The sequence below is a fragment of the Empidonax traillii genome, unplaced genomic scaffold (assembly GCF_003031625.1).
Source record: "Empidonax traillii isolate 1590-97213 ecotype Southwest subspecies unplaced genomic scaffold, ASM303162v1 scaffold181:size1721324, whole genome shotgun sequence".
Taxonomy (NCBI): domain Eukaryota; kingdom Metazoa; phylum Chordata; class Aves; order Passeriformes; family Tyrannidae; genus Empidonax; species Empidonax traillii.
In genome coordinates, this window is record NW_020955374.1 from 550,222 (window position 1) to 557,693 (window position 7,472).

Below are 7,472 nucleotides of genomic sequence, written 5' to 3' on the forward strand. Positions count from 1 at the left end.
AAAAAACCTTTTATTTGCACAGATCAATGTTTTTATAATCCATTTAAAATAATACACTTGCCACTAGGTGGCTATTTCTGATCAGATCATTTTACCATTTTAATTACATTTTTAATATCCTGGTTGCATAAACAAAGATAAATTACAAACCTTGCACAATCTGGCTGCTAGCTCAGGCACAATCTGTAATAATATCAGCTTTTGTTTGTGCCTCCTCTAATTAGATTCTGAAATCTAGGCTTTATCAATCAATAATTTTAATTTCAGAATTGCCTTTTGATCTTACATTTCATGTTTGTTTGTAGAAAATGATCAGTAGGGCAAAGCTGATAATTTATGCAGAAACAATCTCTCAGCAGAGTTACAAGCACATTCCTAGCCATCAACACAACCCGGCAGACTAAGCTTGACACAGGTCTAATTAGCATGCAGATATGTGTCGCCTCATTGGCAATTCAAATTGCTTTTTTATAATGTACCTCAAATTGTGCTACTCAAACATTGTATTTGATTTCCAAAGCCCCCTGGGCATCCCATAATGTCTCCCTTCATCCTGGGTATGAAGCATTTATTGAACAATCTGCTTCGACTCTGGCTATCTTTTCGAAAGCACCCAAACATCATATCCGTGGGACCAGGTTTTCCTCCTTGTCAGACAGCAACTTGTTCTTCTGCAGAGCGGCGGGTGCCACGTCCGCAGGTTCCGCGATGATATGTTACCTTGCGAGCTCCTGCTTCCGCAGTGGCTGCTCTATAGAGGGCTTCATTCCTGTGCCACTCATCTAAAAAGGGGGAGGATGTCTACAGAGCACACATTAATATGCGGCACATAGCCACGTCTCTGAATGCCAGCCTTCCATTCTTCATTAAACAAAATGGCTGGATTGCAGTGATTGTTTTCCCCTCCACGCGCGCGCGCGCGCACAGGCACACACACCACGCATGCAGGCACATACCCACACACCCCCCACTCTGGCTTTCTCTCTTCTTCTCCCTCATGCACACGCACTCACTTTCATACACACACACACACACACACAAACACACACACACACACACATGCACACGACGTTCCCTGCCGTAGTGTGTGGTTGTCGGTGCAGCGAGTTACGTGTGAAAAGTTGTCTGCGGCATGTGTGACACGCGAGGAGATTCCTGCCAACGTCAGGGCCCTTTTTTGCCATGCAGCAACAAGTGGCAGAATCAATGGTGTACAGTTATTCAGCAATGTAATTCATTTCACTGGCTTTGGCTCCCAGCCAGATCCGCCATCTGTCTCTTGCTCTCCCTCTCTCTCTCTCGCCTGAATTTGTCCTACATTTCGTAATGTTACGTGCTTACCATCCTTATTCTATGCCAGAGGTACAACACAAGCCTCACCCCCGTTCCAGCGTGGAGTTCTGTGAGTTCGGTGGCACTTTGGATATTCCACTTCAGTGCCATAGGAAGAAAGGGGTAAGCAAAAAACAGAGGGATAGCTGCAAGGAGAACGGTGCTCTTCTATCTGAAAGCCAGTGCCTCCGCTTTTTATTTAAAGCATTGATATGGATCTGTCTCACATGGGAACTTTCTCTGCTTCGTTAGAGTATCTTCGTTTTCTTTATTGGATGCTGGCACTGTACGCCACTGCACAGCTCTGTGGAATGCCTGCTGTTGGATACTTGCAGATCCCTGCCACCAAGCAACCTCCTGCATTGGAAATCGGGTGACTACTCCAGGATCTTATGCGTGCTTGCTGTTTGAAGCTGCAGAAAAGTGAATAATCAATTAAGTATTGATTTCTTGTAAGATTTGGTAAATTTCAAAGGCAAGACAAAGAGGATGGCTTAAGGAAAGCACTGCAGGGACTTGGCGTAAATTAGACAACTAACAGCAGTGCAGAATAAAATAACACCTCAACTGAATATTTCCTTGGAAGAATTAGCACTAGCTATTGGAAGACGATGGTGGATTTAATCAAGACGGCAAGCACGCTTGAGTTTTAACCGTGAACCTGAAAGAGGAGCTAATTATAACCACCTTTTTATATGGAGCTAATTTGACTGAATGGATGCAAATGTGCTTTATTTATGGATGAAGAAGCAAGCCTTACAGCATTGACTTTGGGATCATCGCATATGCTAAGCTTTACAGCTTCTCTAAAAGTCAAGCCTACAGTACATTTTTATTTACTGAGAAGGTATTTATATGTAAGCATAAGCTAGCCGTACAAAAGATTCATCAGAACAATGTACTGTGGCACTGAGGATCTAATTATAATTTTGCAGCATTTCATGTTTTCTCTAATTTGGTGCTTTTCAACCCTTGCTTGTGATGGGCTATAAATGGGACAATAAATGTATGATTTAAACTATTGTGATTTTCATTGTATAGGTTATTAATCGGAGTGTAGTTTTCTTAACGTGTTTCTGAATTATTCAGCAGTAATTTATAATGAAAGAAGCAGAAATGGTGGGGTGGTTTTAAATTCATTTATAATCTTCTTACAGATCTAAATGTACAGGTTCTACCAGCCGATGAGCTCTGTAATTATGAAAGAATGTTAAAATTTTCAGATAAATGGGGCACTGACTTTACAATGGGCACAATATTGTATAATCATTAAAAGGAGGATTGTTATGTTTTGACTCTGTGGAGAATGGTCTTGGTTAGTTAACTCCTTCTATGCTGATAATGGTAAGCAAATGTACCTTATATGAGAAAATAGGGGGAGAATGTAATGCACTAGTTTGATGTTTTACTAGTCTAAAATCTTAGCATATTTTTTTCCATTTATTTCCATTTCTGTTACTTTTCTTTTCCCTATTTGCTTGTCTGGTTTCTGTCGAGGGTTTTTTTTTCCCTCCTGTCTTGCAATCTACATTCCCTGAGCAACCACAGGAACCAAGTTACATTAAGCTTCAACACAAAGACGATGTAAGAATAATGAATCCTCATTTGCATCGACATTTGTATTCAGATTTGCCAGGCTATAAACTTGGCAGATCAAGCGGAATATTAAGTAGAGGCTTCCATGGTAAATTGCGACTCTTGCAATTGCTGAGTCGTTTTTCCTATTTTTTGCATGAGTGTGTGTGCGCGTACGTGTGTGTATGTGTGTGTGCATGTGTGTAAATGTGTATGTATGTGCATATCTGTACTGGCAGGTGAAGTCTCATGACTACTTGATTTCTGAGAGGTACATTGGCCCTCTTTCTCTTTCAGTATATGATGTCAGTTTATGCAAAATGAAGCAGGAATACACCAGCAGTAAGCATTTTAGCTAAAGATACAGTGTAACAAATGAATAAGGTATTCACTCCCTTTTCTAGAGACTGTGTGAAAGAATTCTTTAGGCAAATGGATAAAGACTATTGCAAAAACACATAGATCTTTTGTATCAGTTGGAGGTTTGATTTCACTGCAGGTAGTGTTCAAATCACAAACTCTGAGTTAGCATTAAACCTATCTGCTTCATAACATGATACAGTCTTTGATTTGCGGTGGTGCTGCACGTATGCATGTATGATTTCATTAAAAATTTGGGCATTGGTGTACCTACCATCAGGTGCTTTGGTTTGGTTGGACTGTCTCCAGCTTTACAGTAGTACGTGCAAGAGCTAAGTTGACCCTTCTCTTCCAGGGTTGGACATCGAACCTTTTCCTTCACTGACATTTGCTTAAGAAATGGTGGTCCTAAGTGATCTGTTTCCTTAAGAATTCCTCTCTTCTTTCTCTGGATAAACCTTTTTCAAAATCATTAATTGCAAAAGTGGAATATTTACCTTATCATTATCCTTTTTAACTCTGTGTTATTGAAAATAATTTATGCATGAACCTTTGAAACTTTAAGTTTTCCATAACATAGGCTATATTATTTCAGAAGTAGTGAAAAAGTAGTCAACAAGTGCTAAAAATGCTTCAAGACTCACATTTGCTACCTACAGATACTCAAGTAGTTGTCTCAGGACTTCAGCAAAGCCCTCTGGACAGAACTTAAGAGTGTCATTGAATTAGGAGATGTAAGAAATGGTCAGGCATGCAGGAAATCCTTCCAGTGCCTTCTTTTTATACATAGCCCCTCCCTACCACACCCATAAAAACAGACCTAGCAAGTAGAATGTCAGTACAGTCCACAGTGTGTGTTTTCATAGTTTGTAATAGGCTTCTATATTAAGGAGGTACTATTATAGAGAAAAATCCTGAAATTTTTTCCAGTCTTTTCTAAACAAGTTAAGGGACTGAATTTATAAACTTAATCTATGACTTGCCATTTAGCTAATCCATTGAAAAGCAAGTATAATAATATAATGGCCAAACTTGTGGTAAACAATATTATACTGTATAGTGATTGGCTATAATTTCAGCTGAGAAAGTCGAATCAGCTTTGTTTTCTGTAAAAATACACAATCCTCTAATACTGTTTGGATTTACTTTAATTTTGTTTTCACACAGTAATAGGATAATTGGTCATGCAGGGAATGGTCAGTTGTAATGCAGTGTTCACTAAGGGCAAAAGATGATATGCTGCTTATGTAGAACAGTAACCTGTGGTAGGCAAAGACAAATGCACACTGTCTGTTGCAATTTTTGAGAAGCTTTAGAACTTTATTATTTTATTATGGGGGAAAACATTGTACCTGTTGTTTCTTTCCTTTGAAAGAATATTCTGGGCTACATTTCCCAAATCATGCTTAACATAGAAGGGAAAGGTAGAACTTTCAAGGTATGTTTCCATACTTTACTTCCTTATGAACATTGTCTTGATGAAATAATATAAAACTTGGTTGTTTGGGTTAATATATGCCACAAATTGTTTTGGAAATTTAGCCCAAAACAGCTGAAAAAGGGGTCCTTTTATGGAAAAGGAAAAACAAACCAATATCCTTCAGGAAGGATCTCAGAAGTTTTCAAAAGAAAAAAAATCAATTGAAAAGAGTTTTAAATTCTGAATTTATAGACAATAGCAGATTATTAGACTGAAATATTTTTGCTGGACAGTCATTCACTAAGTGAATCCTTTGAAAAATTAATTCCTTGGTTTTTTGTCCGTTTACAGAATTCCCCAATTTCTTGCTGCCTAGGACTATAGAACCCAAAGAAAAGAAAGAGGAACGAAAAGTACTTTAAGCTCCAAATGCATTTATCATATTCACTGACAAAAAGAAAAAAACACCTGGGAAAAAAGGAAGATATGAAACTAATATTTCATGAGAGAAACTCCAATCTGTTCTCTGGCCTTTCAGGTGTACAGTGTTCTTGGGTAAAATATTGGAGTGCTATACATAACAAAAATGTACTGTGTGATGTGTATTCACCATCACTGGAGAGAGTGTAGCACAGTCAGTCTAGGCAGAGCATATGGATGCTTTAGAAGGAAAGCTCAAGGCCTGTTACAGTATTTCAGTCTAGTTCATTGTATTGCTATAAAATTTAAGATTCCAAAACCACAGAGCTCACTACATCTACTAGGGGTCAAATCTGCTGGTCCATAGCATTTAAAGGGAAGCTATCATTTTTTACCATTACTCTTCTGATCCAAGATCCTTTTGTGTAACCTACTGTTGTGATGACTAACATTCAAGTGCTGTATTTCTCACTGGCAGCTTCATTGTCTGTTTCTGTTATTGATGTGGACTTCACCTCTGGACTGAGCTGTAAGTGTTCTGCATCAGGAATATAATTTCCTAAATATTTTTTGTAAGATTTGTGCATAAAACAGCAGTTTGAACTTCAACAATCTAAATGTTTCTGTTGTATAGAAAGTAAACCATTTTCCCTTCATGTTTGTTTTTTTTTGTTTCCCAGACTCAAAGGGGACAGAAATTATTTTTAAAAGAAGCAAATATGCTAACATGCAAACCAGTAGAAAATAGACTGACACTCAGAAGTGGCTTTTGCACTGGCTTTTTATAAATAATAAGAGTAAAATCTTTCTTTCTAAGGTGAAACTTCGACGCCTTATGGTTTCCACAGTGGTATGCCTTTTGAGACATTGCATCTGTAATCTCTGTGCACGTTGCAGTAATTTACAATTAACAATTGAAGTTTTTGTGCAAGATTTTCTAGTTTTGCTGAAGACTTTGCTGGGAGAGTGTAATCCACTGAAATGTGCTATATGCCCTACTTTGGCAATCCAATAAAAAGTTCATGTTTTCCTTAATAAAATAAATATGCTTTCAGTACCAAGAGCTTTCACATGGCAAAGCTTTTAATTTAATTGCCTGGATTGAGTTAGCTATTTTCAGTTTCAAGCAGTCTTTCGATTACTGAAGACAAAATTGTAATAACTATAAATATTGTTAGATAATGAATAAACTGGATATGCACAAAAATCCCTCAGACCTGAGATCCCTTTCTGTGGTTTGTTGCTTATTGAATCTTGTATCAAATAACAGTGCAATCCTGTAATTTGTGTTTATATAGGATCTAGCATAATAAGGCTCCACTCCCGATCAGTATCGTAACATAAATAATCCTAAAAATGCATGTTTTAGAGAATAGACAAGCTTTCCAGAGTGGTTGTTTATTTGCATAATCAGCACTGTCTCATTTAGTGTAGTGGTTACTGCTTTTGGTAAAGTTCTGTGGTCATTAATTGTGCTTTGAATTTCGTTGGGAATTTTGCTTAATGAGAACAGATTTCGATGCATTTTTTCAGCTCTCTGAAAACCACACTGACCTACGCTTCATTATTGTCACAGAGAGTTGCAGAACAAGTAATATGGAAATCACTTTATTCTGCACTAAACTCGGCCAGCTCTAGGGCTGAATTCAACAGTTGGGTAACAAAACTCAGCAACTGAGCACATGAGGAAGACTGAGGAAAGGAGAACCTAATTATTACATTTTAGGTGGTTACAGTACAGAGGGTAGAGCTGGCAGAAAGTCTCTGTTCAATAGAGGAGGGAATACTGATAAAACAAGTACAGGGAGATGAGAAATTAAACATTATTTTTACTGTTAACTTGATGTCAGTAGTTAAAAGAAAGAACAAGAAGCAGAACGCAAATTCCAGTAATTGCAAATTGCAACCAGTTTCTCCTGGATTCATAATTTATGTTGGAACTTGCAGTGAACCACACCACAGAGAAGTGGTCCTAGCCTGCAGAAGATAAATCTAATGACACAGCTCTGGATAAAAAATAAAATTTCCTCAAAAGCACCTTGCAAAATATAAATAAAATGCTGCAAAAGAGAGGTTAAAAAGGGTCCAGTTATGAAAATTGTCTTCTTCATCTTACATTTCTCAAATTCATGTTAACTTTTCCTTGAATTTGTATCCTAACTAGTCAGTAAATTCCCCCCTAAAAATCCTTGCAGCCAGAATGATCTTGGTGAATCTTCAATCCACAGTAAAAATATGGGGATGAACTGGTATGCCACTGATGTCTTTCAGAGTCTTCCTAACGATTAGCAAGACCACTGTAGCTAAAAATTGAGGGGCAGGCTATGGTGAAGCTTTTGGTCAGAAAACTGAGTCAGGAGGGTAA

The 7,472-nt window shown here is 37.9% G+C and overlaps 1 long non-coding RNA gene across 1 annotated transcript; it reads left to right on the forward strand.

The window, feature by feature from the left end:
- Window positions 1-894: 894 nt before the first annotated feature.
- LOC114058652 lies at window positions 895-6,323 on the forward strand. Its single transcript, XR_003571515.1, has 2 exons — window positions 895-2,676; window positions 5,788-6,323. It is a non-coding gene; the product is annotated as an uncharacterized LOC114058652 (long non-coding RNA).
- Window positions 6,324-7,472: the final 1,149 nt, after the last annotated feature.